Source organism: Stegostoma tigrinum, chromosome 24 (assembly GCF_030684315.1).
Source record: "Stegostoma tigrinum isolate sSteTig4 chromosome 24, sSteTig4.hap1, whole genome shotgun sequence".
Taxonomy (NCBI): domain Eukaryota; kingdom Metazoa; phylum Chordata; class Chondrichthyes; order Orectolobiformes; family Stegostomatidae; genus Stegostoma; species Stegostoma tigrinum.
In genome coordinates this window covers 17,960,680-17,975,076 of record NC_081377.1, presented here as the reverse complement: position 1 = coordinate 17,975,076, position 14,397 = coordinate 17,960,680, and the positions used below count along the sequence as shown (strand labels likewise).

The following is a 14,397-nucleotide window of genomic DNA, read 5'->3' as shown; positions in this document are numbered from 1 at the left end:
GTTTCTGCATCCACCCTATCAAGGTTCCTCTGGATCTTATATGTTTCAATCAAATAGCTTCTTATTCTTCTAAGCTCTAAGAGATACAAGCTTTGCCTGTCTAACACTCCCTCACTTACCAATGTTGACTGTGGTAACTTTTCTGTTTTTTAAATGTCTATTGAAACTTTTACCATTTGTTTTTATATTTTGAGCTAGCTTTTTTCCCCAAACTAAATTTCCCCCTGTTAATCTTTTAATCAATCTTTGCTGTCCAATCTTCTGACCTATAAGTCAATTTGTGCAATTTTTTTGATACTATTTTTAACATTTTTAGTTAACCATGAATGTTGAGTCCTCCCCTAAAATGTCTCTTTCTTGTTAGAATTTGTTCTGAAATAGTCCCTTAAATATCTGTTCCCATCTCTATTGATCTATCCCTTAATCTAATTTGCTAGCTCACTTTAGCTAGCTCTGTTTTTAATGTCCTCAAAGTGGACTATATTTAAGTTTTAAAATATTAGTCTTGTACCTACTCTTCTCTCCCTCACACTGAATGTAAAATTAGATTGTATCATGATCACTGTTACCTAGACATGCCTTCACGGTGAGGTAATTAATTAATCCTCTCTCATTGAACCATTAGGTTTAGTACACCCTTCTCTCTAGTTGGCAACGGAATGTGCTGTCCTAAGAAAGCACCCCGCAAACATTCTAGGCTACCTTTGCTCATCTGATTTGCCTACTCTATATGTAAGTCAAAATCCCCCAGGCTAAATGCCATACCTTACCAACAATCTATTTCTTCCATTATGCCCTATCCTACCATGATGTCACCATTAGGAAACTGTCCATACTCCCAGAAGTAATTGTTACCTTTATCATTTTTTTTTTGTCTTTACGCAAGTTACTTCAACATCCTGGATTCCTGAATTTATGTTGTTTTTCTCTATTGGGCTGAAGCCATCATTGATTCACAGAGCCACCAGTTTACCTCTTCATAGCTTGCTGACCTTCTGAAATGACATGTATCCTGCAATATTCAGGTTATATTTATGTCATTCGGTAGACCAGGATGCTATGCAAAATGATCCATTCATCGAGCTGGCCTTTATAATTTGTTACCCATGGGCTTATAAATTGGACAGTATATGCTTTATTAGATGACATAGCAGATTATACTTTCATTGTTGGTGATGATACACTTTCACCTTCTCATGGCTGTACCCTGTTTCCTATTTCCTGAAGCTGAAACTTTCAAAATCAACTGAGCGAGTAGTGGGCTGCAGTGCTTGTACCATCCCACTCACTAATACCAGGTAAGCACCAATCAGAAGGAGCAGCGTAATTGCTATGAGCTACAGGTGAGAACTTCCTGTAGCTCTGTTCAATTAGATTCACTTGCCCGGCACCAAAGAGACAGGGGAAAAAATTTACCTGAACAACTCTCAACCATTCCACTTCAACAACGCACAGCAGCATCAAGCCAAGAGTTGATATAGGCTTTACCTCTTTTTCAATGTTTCATTGTGATTTTCACTGAAACCTACAGCTGCTGATTTATTTAAAGTGCACAGGGTAAGTAGGTTATGAAATTCTTTCTTTTGTCTGCATTTTAGAGCTTTCAAATCAAATGTGAATTTGACTTGAAGGGGACCTACATTTGAGCTGAATTTCATGTTAATTGCTGAAGGTGGAGTATCGTATTTCACTTTGACAGAGACTCTCCCTTTTGATTATTATTGTTGTATGTTTTGAAGTTTAGAAATATAACTGGAACAGTAGGTAGAAGGATATGTGCTGTTTGGGGAGAAGAACCAAGAGACTAGCTGCAACTGATTCCTCTTTGTTAGATTTCAGAAAGATTAGGAAGAATAGTCTATTTTGATTGGTTGCAAATATGTCTCATTTACTAAGCAGAGGAAGTTTAAGTTGCTCAGAAATTAATAGAGTTTGACAAATCACTGTTTCCTGAAAGTGTGAATCAAATCTGTTTGGCTCCCCGTTGTTTTAGCCATTACATTTTGGTCTACTGTATGTTCACTCCCACCCATCTGAATATGAATCAACTGTTCAATTGTTTTTGACTCTTTGTTTTTGATATTGAGGTTAACATTCTTCAATTCAGTTTTTCTTAGAAGCAGAATAGATGTGGCTCGATGTGAGAGACTGATGTGAAAATTTACACATTGCGAATGCTCTCATTTTGAAGCAACATCTATGAATGGTGTTCAAGTGCCCTGTAATCCACCTGTCTGGTCAGTGAGAGCTAATCAAAGATTCATATATATATCCAATTCCATTTTGAAAGTTACTATTGCATCTGCTTCTGTCACCCTTTCATAAAAGCACGTCACATAAATGGAGTTCTCCTCTTTTCCTTTATGGTGCTGAATGCATCATTTTGAGTCAATTTGTCTGTAACAGTGTCTTACTTGATGTTTTTCTGGATTGTTTTTCTTTTTTATTTATACATAATAATTAGAATTTCAACATGGATCAGTGACTCAGGAGAATTTTCATTGGTCTGTTTTAGACTGCATTTTGAAATGGTGCAGAGTGAAAATGAGGTACAGTTCCTTCACCACCAAACCCCAGGCATAGCATGGGAGACGTGGAGTGTTCTAAGTGACATTTTGTTTCTGATCACATTCTTGGATCAGTTATTACTTGACTTAGGATTGCATAAGAATTACATAAGGTATATGACACTGAAACAGGTCCTTCGGCTGACTTTTATACTCTCTTGAGCATCGTCCCATATTTTGTTCTCTAAGTCTTCCAATTTGATTTTCTCTTGCTTTCTCCCTCATTTGTTTGGGTGGGTTCTCTTTAAATGCATGTTCATTTCACCCATTCCCTGTGGTGGTGAATTACACATCATTACCACTCCTTTGTAAAGAAGCCTCTTCTGAATTCTCTCTTGAATTTCTTGGTGAATATCTTGTATTTAAGAATTTTTGTTATGCCCTTCTCCATAAGCAGAAACTTCTCTCTGGATCCTCGCTATTTTTATAAGACTGTAATTTTAAGGAAACCTATTGTGTCACACCTCAGCTTCTTTTCCAAGGGAAGAGACCCAGCCAGTTTAATCCTTTCCTGATATGTACAAGCACATATTTCTGGTATTACCTTGTAAATTTTCTCTGCATCCTCTCCAGTATCTTTGCTTCCTTTTCATGACATACTAATTAGAACTGCACACAGTAAGTGTACTGTAACCATGATTTCAAATAGGGTTAACGTAACTTCCCTACTTTTCAGTTTTATCTGTCTAGAATTAAATCCTAGTGCTTGTTTGTTTTTAGCTCTTCTAATCTAGGATGCACCACTTCATAGTTGCCATATTGGTATACAGATAACTCTGTTTCTCTACCCCAGCAAAATTTCCACTTTCCAATTTCCAAGTAATAACTGATCTTTCCATTCTTCCTGTCAAAGTGAATGATCTCACCTTTATCTACTTTATATTTAATTTGCCAATTATTTGTCCAGGTGTAAATTCATTCCTGTTTTGCTAATGATTTGTGATATTGGGAACTGCAGATGCTGGAGAATCCAAGATACTAAAGTGTGAAGCTGGATGAGCACAGCAGGCCAAGCAGCATCTCAGGAGCACAAAAGCTGACGTTTCAGGCCTAGACCCTTCATCAGAGAGCTCTCTGATGAAGGGTCTAGGCCCGAAACATCAGCTTTTGTGCTCCTGAGATGCTGCTTGGCCTGCTGTGCTCATCCAGCTTCACACTTTATTATCTTGATAATGATTTGTTGCATTTCTCCACGTTACTGATTATCCCTCCTCAATACCCCCAATTTGGTAACATCTGCAAATATAGAAAATGTATTTTTGAATCGAAAATCCAAATCACTCGTCTACGTTGTGAATAGTAGCAGTTCCAGCATGGAGAATGGTACTTTCTATTCCATTCAGAATAACAATCGATTATAATCTATTCTCTGCTTTTTGGTTTGAAGCCAGCTAAGAAGCTATTTGTTCCTTCACTCTAGAATCTATGACTTATCCATGAGACAGTTATGGGGCACATTACTGAATGCCTTTTGAAAATCCAGATAGATTGCATCTACTGCATTGCCATTGTCTATTCTTTCTGTTTCTTTCAATATGATTGATAAGTTATTGATATATATTTCTAGCCCCTTTCTAAATTCTATTTCTATCATATTGATATCTGTGTTCCTTTGTTTGACTGCCATCATGTTATTCCAAATAAGTACAGCTACTCCATTACCAAGATTAAAACGATTGAGAATCATTTTGTGAATATAGCCGATGATTTATTGTGTGGGCAGCATGGCGGATCAGTGGTTAGCACTGCTGCCTCACAGTGCCAGGGATCCAGGTTTGATTCCAACCTCGGGTGACTGTACAGAGGTTGCACATTCTCCCCGTGCCTGCGTGGGTTTCCTCCGGGTGCTCCAGTTTCCTCCCACAGCCCAAAGGTGTACAGGCTAGGTGGATTGGCCATGCTAAATTGCCCATAATGTTCAGGAATGTGTAGATCAGGTGGGTTTATAGGGTGATGGGTCTGGGTGGGAAGCTCTTCAGAGGGACGATATGGACTTGTTGGGCTGAAGGGCCTGTTTCCACACTGTAGGGACTCTATGACTCTTTCTAAGAAATAAGAAAAGACAATGTTACGTAATGGTTTGTAGGTTACCAGCGGTAGGTGGAAATGTGGAATGAAGTTATTAATTGATCAGCCATGATCTCATTGAATGTTGGAGCAGGTTGAGTGGATGAATAGCCTGCTGTTGTCCCTGATTCACATGTTATTTTTCTCTTAATGAATTAATAAGATGTAAGTGCTGCCAGCTGAGCCGCCTTGACCGTTCCAGTCCATGTTACGTCGGTAGACCCATTGTTAGGGAAGGAATTCCAGAATATTGACCCTGCAAAATTTTAATATATTTCCACATCAGACTGATGAGTGATACGGAAGTGGTGGTGTTCTCATGTATCTGCTACATTTGTCCTTCTCGATGGTAGCAGCCATGAGTTTGAAAGGTGCTGTCTAAGGATCATTAGTGAATTTCTGCATTGAGTTTTGTAAATGGTGCACAGTTCTATTACTGTAAATTGTTGGTGGAGAAAATGAATGTTTGTGGATATGGTGCCAATCTATTCTGCTGCTTTGTCTAGGATGATGCAAAGCTTCTTGAGTGTTGTTGGAGATGCACTCATCCAGATAAATGGAGAGTATTCCATCACACTCCTGACTTGTGTCATGTGGACAAGTTTTGAGGAGATAGAAGGTGACTTACTCACCACAGGATTCCTAGCTCTGACCCGATCTTATAGGCACAATATACATGGGGCTGGTTCTGTTCAGTTTCTGGTCATTGGTAATCTTCAAGATGATGATAGTTGGAGATTCAGTAATGGTTATGCCATTATATATCAAGAACAATGGCATCAATCAGATCGATTGTTATTGGAGTTGCACTTACTCCGGCAAGTGGGGAATATTCCATTTTCCTCTTCACCTAAGCCTTGTAGTTGGTCGACTGGCTTTGGAGAGTCAGGAGATGAGTTGCCTTGAAAGATTCCAAGCCACCAACCTGCCCTTATAGTCCTGTTCAGTTTCTGGTCAATGATGCTGATATTGGGGGATTCAGCAATAGTAATGCCATTGAATGTCAAGATGGGATGATTTGATTCTGTCTTGCTGGAGATTGTCTTATTGGAAATTGTGTAGCACAATGTAACTTGCCATTTGTCAGCTCAAGCCTGGATATTATCTTAGCATTGTTATATTTGAACATGGACTGTTCAGTATCTGAAGAGTTGCAAATTGTGTTAATCATTGTGCAATCATCAGTTGACATCACCACTTCTGGCCTTATGATGGATGGAAGGCCATTGGTACAACAATTGAGGATGATTGGTCCTTGGGTACCACTCTAACAAATTCCCGCAGAGACATCCTGGAACTGATATCACTGACCTCCTGCAACTGTCTTTTGTGATAGATATGTCTCCAATCAGTATTGACTCTTCTCTGATTCCCACCGACTCTCGTTTTGCTCGGGCTCCTTGATGCCACACTCAGTCAAATGTGGCCTGATGTCATGAGTAGTCACTGTCAAATCTCGTCTGAAATTCACTTCTTTTGTCCATGCTTGAACCAAGGCTGTGATGAGGTCAGGAGCAACATCATGAGTGACTATGTACTGAGGGTCTACCTGTTCCCGGTGTCGCGATGGATGAGAGTGGCCTCAGCAACGTGAACACTCCAAGTAATTGGGCCATTCTATATTGCCTGTCCTTCATGGAGAAATTTGCAAATAAAAACACCTATGGCCACAAGCCCATCAGAAGTGGTCAGTGCACAGTTTCTTCGAGACCTTACGGGGAAAGGAGGGAGTGGATCTCGTCGCATGGCTCCCTGACCAAACTAGCAAAGTCAATTGACAGAATGCCTCGTCACCAGAACAAAAACATGGCTTGGCTGGTGGTGACAGGGCACTACCTGTGAGATATTTCTCGTACACTTAGTCTGTCCACACCACAGCATGCTGCTCTTGAAGTGGCTGCAGAAGGTTTAGAGACTGTCATGCATTTCCTTCTGGAATGTCCCTTTGCGAAGGAAGTCTGGAGTTGACTCTGACCGAATGCTGCAGACTGGCAAATTCCAAGGTCCAGGACTATGCGGCGAGGGACAACACCTAAGCTTGTGGCAGCCGCTGCCAAGGTGCAGTGGGGGAAATCCACTGAATGAGCTCTTCCTGCTGAAGTTAAATGGGGGTCATTCTGTTATAGGGCCTTCCTGATAGCCTCAAATGCATGTAAATATAGGCTTGTATAAGTAAGAGATGCCTGTGATTTGTTTGTTGGATAGAGTCAAATTCTAAAGTTTGTCTTCTTGTACACTACAATACAGAAGCGAACTGCATTTGTGACTATTTTATATACATAATATATAATAGGATTGTTTTATGAACAAAGTATAATTTTGAAATATAAAAAGAGTTTTAAAATGTCAGGAGCTGAGTAGCCCTGACAGAGCCCAAACTGGGTGCCAGCAAGCCAGTTTTTGCTGAACAATAGCACTGTTGATGACACCTTCTGTCGCTTGAACTGATGCTCAAGAGTAGACTGATGAGGCAGTAACTGGCCATATTGGATCTGTTCTGCCTAGGGTGCAATGGGAAATTTTCTTCCTTGCCAGGTAGGTACCAGTGTTGTAACAGATATAACAAAGTGTGGAGCTGGATGAACACAGCAGGCCAAGCAGCATCTTAGGAGCAGAAAAGCTGACGTTTCAGGCCTAGATCCTTTTAATGAAGGGTCTAGGCCCGAAACATCACGTTTTCTGCTCCTAAGATGCTGCTTGGTCTGCTGTGTTCATCCAGCTCTACATTTTGTTATCTCGGATTCTCCAGCATCTGCAGTTTCCGTCATCTCTGATACAATTATAACAGATATACATTTGTTAGTTGAGATAACAAGGTTAGAGCTGGATGAACACAGCAGGCCAAGCAGCATCTGAGGAGCAGGAAAGCTACAATGTCTACATTTGTTTGTTGGCTGTGATTGATGCAACACAGGCCTTTCTTTCCATATTCCTGGTATAGCATTGTTTTGAGTGATAGTATGTTGAAGATGGCTGATTCCCAGTGCCCCAAAGAACAAGTAAAATTTCAACATGTCTCTGTCACTGAATGGAAACTGGGAGATAGGCATGGATAACCTGTGGGAATAGTTGAGAATTTAAGAGCAAAGTGATTCCTCTGTGCTAGTGGGTATTACTGGAACACTGTGTTCACCTAATGTGTTCTAATGATGTGATTTCTTACAGATTCATTTTTTTTATTCTTTGAATGTGAACAGCACCAGAAAGACTTCAGTTATTGACCATTCCTATTCTGCCCAAGTTGCTTTCCAAGCCATCTGAGTCCACATAAAGGACAATTGGGTTTTTACAGTCATTTCTTCCCATTACCATAAATGTACTGGATTTCCTGAATTATTTCACCACTTACTGTATTGAGATGTGATCTCATCACCACTTGGCTACCAATTCACTGTTTTAACTGGTTCATTACTGCACTGATGATTAACAAATGAACAAGTCAAGTACCTGCTCTCTTCCAGATTGTTCATTGATTTTGTCTAGTTGTGTTACAAATTATATGAGTTTAGTGCATTGTAAAATCTCCATACATTGCTCACAATGAATGTAAATAGTTGTTTTGAAAAAAGCCACTATCAATAAAGGTGACCACGACCCTCTGTTTTAAGCACACATCTAGTGTGAGAACGGCCCTTTAGGAATTTAAATCTGACATTGTTACTCAATCTATTCTCTGTCTGATTCCTATTCCTGATTGTTGTGCTTGGCTTTCAACTCAGCTTCATGGTGGATGAACGCACCAATCAACTGCATTAACACACTAACCATTCAAGAAAAAGACCCACCAACATTTGTTAGTGCAATCAGATGGGAGCTTTTAATGGTGGCCTTGCCAACTATGTCCATGTTCTGAGAATGAATAAAAAAAAATACATTGTTACACATTATAATGTATAACTTTGCTGGCATGGTGTTGTCACTTTCAGGTCTACTAGCTTTAGAATTCATAAGGTCAACTTTTGTGGATGCTGTGGTAATTCAAGCTAAGTGTATTCCATTCAGAATTGACAGACTTTTTTCTTTTACACGTGTGACATAGAAACTTGACTGACATTGTGTGAACAAAATTAAGTTGGCTCCAATGCACCTTTTTATTTTAAGAAGAGACTGCTCAATGTATCAACCAATAATTACATTTTATGAGCATGCATTTTATTTAGTGAATGAGTGGGTGGAAAATTGTCTTTGGATGTTGGCGCAAGACAGGTGATGCCAGCATTGGGCATTGAATATCAGGCACCCATGTTTCGTCACAGACTATATGACATTACCTAGTCTGTGCCAATGGCCACAATGAACATGAATGTAACTAAGGAGATTTTTGATTAAATTCCAGGTTTAGCGGTGATGATCATTCTCCACATATTCCCAGGAAAAAAAAATTAACTTCTTTTCGGTAGGACAGCAGTCTGTAACTGGGAGACTTGTAGCATCAGTGGAGTTGTGGATCGTGTAGAAAGTTGTCAGGATGTAGATCAGTTGAAGATATAGGCAGAAAAGTGGCAGATGGAATTTAGTCTGAGTGAGTGTGAGGTGGTGCATTTTGGGAGATCAAATGTTAAGGAAAGGTATACAGTTAATGGCAGGACCCTGAACATCATTGTTGTACAGAGGGATCTTGGGATTCAAATCCATAGCGCCACAAAAGTAGCCACACCAGTAGGTAGGATGGTAAAGAAGGCGTATGACATGCTTGCTTTTATTGGTCAGGGAATTGAGTACAAGAGTCAGGATGTCATGTTGCAGTTTTATAAGACTTTAGTTAGGCTACACTTAGTGCATTGTTTTCAATTCTGGTCGCCACATTACAGAAGGGACATGGAGGCTTTGGAGAGAGTGCAGAAGAGGTTTACCAGGATGCTGCCTGGATTAGAGGGTATGAGATATAAGGAGAGGCCAGAAAAACTTGGGCTGTTTTCCCTTGAGTGCCAGAGGCTGAAGGAGGACTTGATAGAGGTCATTAAAATTATGAAATGCGTGGTTAGGATTGCCGGTCAGAATGTCGAATACTCGGGGGCATGCAATAAGGTGAGAGTGGGAAAGTTCAAAGGAGATGTGAGGGGCACGTTTTTTACACAGAGACTGGTAGGAGTCTGGAACGTGGTGCCAGGGATGGTGGTGGAGGCAGATATGATAGGGGCATTTAAGGGAATTTTAAGTAAGCACATGAATATGCAAAGAAAGGAGGGACGTGGACCAAGGGCAGGCAAAAGGGATTACCTTAACTTGATGTCATGTTCAGCACTACATCATGAGCCGAAGGGCCAGTTCCTGTGCTGTACAGTTCTAAGTTTTATCTTCCATGTTATTTTTTAGTGACTGAAGCAGGATAACACTGCCACAGGAATAAATTGGCCAGCTGCAGCCATTTGACGAAATTCTATTTCTCTACCATCACTTTTAATCTTCAAAATGTCTGTTCAACATCAGTCCTCAAGTACATTAGCAAGACTGAATCCTATTACAAAGATTCGTTCTCCATCACAGATATTTTTTCTCCATCCTTGCCCCTGCATCAGGCTTAATCATCTGTCATCTTGATAATGTTCTTTAACCCTGCGCTGAGCTTTAAACTCCACGGAGGCTAAATTTGATCATCACAGAAAATGGGCAGGGACTCAAAATGCCTGATTAACTGGCACCCATTCACTGTATTGCAGGTAATACTCTGACTCTGCGCTGCCGATCTGAATGATTGATAAGTGCTTCTAACACGAACCACACATTTGACAGGATACACTCATCAGCAGCGATTTTCTTTTTGTACCACTTAAAGGTGACATGTACTATTTGAGGTAGAGGAACACTATGGCAGGAGTTAGTGCAGTAAGTACAAATGGCCTGAATGCGATCAAGAAGCACACTCAGAAGGCAATGGAAACAGGTAACTATGGAGATAATGCCCGAATTCAAACACTGAGGAACTGGATGTAATGCCACATGAAGTTCAATGACCTCAAATGAGTAGCCAAAGTCAGTGAGTATTTTGTCAAATCCATATCCGACCAACGACACCACTAACCACATTTGTTCATGACAAATCATTCATCTATTAGTAATCCCTGTCAATTAGGAACCAAAGCGCAGAGCCAGAAACAATGATGAGGGGACCAGGTGTGGCTCCATGTCCTGACATACATGGAAGATATTATGCTGGACATTATTCAACATTTTTACCATTGTGCTGTAATCAAGTAGACATTGTGATTGTTAGTGGCAAAGGCCAGGTAGTGAGTTGGGACGGGTGATAAATAGGGAAACAGTGTTGAGCTATCTGATATGGAACTTGGATAAGAACTTAATAAAATTCGAAAGAACTGTGGATGCTGTAATTCGGGAACAAAAACAGAAGTTGCTGGAAAAGCTGAGCAGGTGTGGAAGCATCTGTGAAGAAAAAAATCAGAGTTAATGTTTTGGGCTCAGTTCTGAGGAAGGGTCGCTGGACTCAAAACATTAACTCTGATTTTTTTCTTCACAGATGATGCCAGACTTGATTAGCTTTTCCAGCAACTTCTGTGTTAAATAAGATCATCAAGGCCAGTTCCTGCAAAATGTATAGTCTAGGTTGCTTTCTCCCATTGCTCTTATTCATTTTGTTCATGCTCCTCAGCATAAGACCAATAAAAGCAGATCCCTCATGATGTTGATGTTGTGCAGTATGTAGCAGACCACTGAATCTTGTTACTCTGTAGTATATGGCAGCGAGGTTCAGACAGTGGAAGCTTTGAGTCACTACACCTACAGTTTGCTTTATCACTTTTCTTGTGGCAATGTGACTCTCGTTATATGAACGCTACACACTGCACATGCACATGTCCAGGCAAGCCACCAGTCATGTCATTGAAAGAAGGTCATCCAGTAGTCTCTCCTTTCGTTTATACTGATGTTACAGTGGATTAGCACAAAAAAGAATGTATCATGACATGCTAGGCATTTCATAATCTACCGTCACTGGCCAAACACCAGCTGGATGCTCACCTTTCAGTTCTAGTATAAGGTATGATTGACCTGTGATGTGCACCAAATGATGTGCTTGTAATCAATGGTGCCCTGTACTAAGAGGAAGCCTACGAACCAGGCAAAGCCTATCTTTGGTGGGAGTGAGTGCGATTAGTTAATCACTCTGAATGGAAAACTTCAGTATGCCCTACAACACTTCCAACAGCAAACTGTGAAATGTTACAATGACCTACATCTGAAAAGAAGCCATATATGCAAAAGTTCACCACGATGGTCACTTTCACAGCTACTGGCGATGTATTCCTTGCCATGCTCTGATGTTACAGTGTGACTGGGGTAATTGACAGATTTCAGTCAAGAAATTTCAGTCAAGTTACTGAAGCACAAACATGTCATACACTGTTCATCTTTGAGCATCAGGTAGGGTAACTGCTCCATGAATGCTATGTTAAGCATGTGTGCAGGGGCATGAGGCTGAAACAGGGCTGAATTCCAGCAAATCATGCTGATGGATGTCATTTGCCTGCTTTGACAGATGTAGCTTCCCGCTAAAAATCTTGCCCCCCCCCCCCCCCCCCCACTCTTCCTCCTCCCTCTTCTAATAACTGGAGCTGCTCTGTCTAACCTATGCTTGATCTTCTACTCTTCCTGGATGAGTAGGGGATTGCCAAAGAAGTCACCCACATCTGGGAGCAACTAGTTTCTGTAGAAGCCTTGAAGTTAGCAAAAGCAACTTCAGCAGTTGCCACACCAGTCCCTTCTGAAATTTGTATTGTGTTTAAGAAGTGCAAAACACTTGCAGAACCATTGCAACAGCAGAAAGAAATCAACCAGTAATAAACTGGTAAGTAGTTAATGAACCATTACAGCATTGGTGGAGAGTTCCTCCTGCTGTTAAGCATGTGTGCAGGGTCATGAGGCTGAAACAGGGCTGAATTGCAGCAAATCATGCTGATGGATGTCATTTGCCTGCCTTACATACTTTGCTACCACCATTCAGTATGTGTATGCCAACACACTAATCAATAATGTGCTTGGTATAGTAGCCTCCACAAATGTATACATGAACTGTGGGCACTATATACGAGCTCAGAGAGCACTCCTAGTAACAAAAATCTGGTTCTAATAATCCCAATTTCTTGTACCCCATCTGGTCTGTTAATGGAACCTTTTATTTTCAAATTTTAATATTGTGAACTTCTACTTCTGACATTAACTCTTGCATTATTAGAAACCTTTACACATTTATACCATTTCCACATTCAACTGTCCTACAAATTTCTCCTTGCTGGTTTCTTTTAGTCTCAAAAACTCCCAATGAGTGCAAGCCCAACTCACTCTACCACTGTTCATTAGAAACTCCTTTCATACCCAGAACCAACCTGGTGAGCTTCCTCTGTGCTGCCTCCAATGTCAGTGTATCTTTTCTTTGTTGAGAGAAGACTTCTCACAGTATTCCAGTGTGGTCTCACTAATATCATGTGTAATTTCAGCAAGACCTCCTTAATTTTGTACTATTTTATATTTTTATATATAATTTTAGATATTTGAAATAAAGATGAACAGGGAGCGGGCGCAGCTGAACACGTGGCTACGCAGCTGGTGTAGGAGGGAGGGCTTCAGATATGTAGATAATTGGGATGCCTTCTGGGGAAGGTGGGACCTGTACAAGAAGGACGGGTTGCATCTGAACTGGAAGGGGACCAATGTCCTGGGTGGAAGGTTTGCTCGAGTAGTTCGAGAGGGTTTAAACTAGTATGGCAGGGGGGTGGGAACCTGAGCTGTATACCAGAGGTGAGCGTTGATGCAGGTGAGGCAGTAGCAAGAGGTAGACCAGCTAGTGGGAAGGATTTTCCTGGGAAGGAACCAAGGGATCGGTTAAAGTGTGTTTGCTTTAATGCAAGGAGTAACAGGAATAAAAGTGATGAACTTAGAGCATGGATCAGTACCTGGTGCTATGATGTTGTGGCCATAACAGAGACATGGGTTTCTCATGGGCAGGAATGGTTGCTGGATGTTCCAGGGTTTAGAACATTTAAAAAGAATAGGGAGGGGGGAAAAAGGGGAGGGGGTGTAGCACTACTAATCAGAGAGGGTATCACAGCTACAGAAGCTTCCTTTGTCGAGGAAGATCTGCCTACTGAGTCAGTATGGGTGGAAATTAGGAACAGCAAGGGAGTAGTCACCTCGTTAGGGGTTTACTACAGGCCCCCCAATAGCAGCAGGGAGATTGAAGAAAGCATAGGTCGACAGATTTTGGAAAAGTGTGCACGCAGTAGGTTTGTTGTAATGGGTGACTTTAATTTTCCTAATATTGATTGGAACCTCCTTCGAGCAGAAGATTTGAATGGAGCTGTTTTTGTAAGGTGTGTTCAGGAGGGTTTCCTAACGCAGTACGTTGACAGGCCGACGAGGGGAGAGGCCATTCTAGACTTGGTGCTCGGAAACGAGCCGGGGCAGGTATCAGATCTTGTGGTGGGAGAGCATTTTGGTGATAGTGACCATAACTGCCTCACATTCTACATAGCTATGGAGAAGGAGAGGATTAGGCAGAATGGGAGGATATTTAATTGGGGAAGAGGAAACTATGATGCGATTAGACATGAGTTAGGAAGCATGGACTGGGAGCAGTTGTTCCATGGTAAGGGAACTATAGACATGTGGAGACGGTTTAAGGAACAGTTGTTGGGAGTGATGAGTAAATATGTCCCTCTGAGACAGGCAAGAAGGGGTAAGATTAAGGAACCTTGGATGGCGAGAGCGGTGGAGCTTCTAGTGAAAAGGAAGAAGGTAGCTTACATAA

At 41.0% G+C, this 14,397-nt stretch overlaps 1 protein-coding gene across 1 annotated transcript in view; it reads left to right on the top strand.

The window, feature by feature from the left end:
* The first annotated feature begins 1,386 nt into the window (after window positions 1–1,386).
* Window positions 1,387–14,397, top strand: part of LOC125465190 (transmembrane channel-like protein) — a 66,482-nt gene continuing 53,471 nt past the window's right edge. Inside the window, exon 1 of the mRNA XM_048558432.2 lies at window positions 1,387–1,557. The gene's annotated coding sequence lies outside the window, so the exon portion shown is untranslated. The remainder of the gene's footprint in view (window positions 1,558–14,397) is intronic.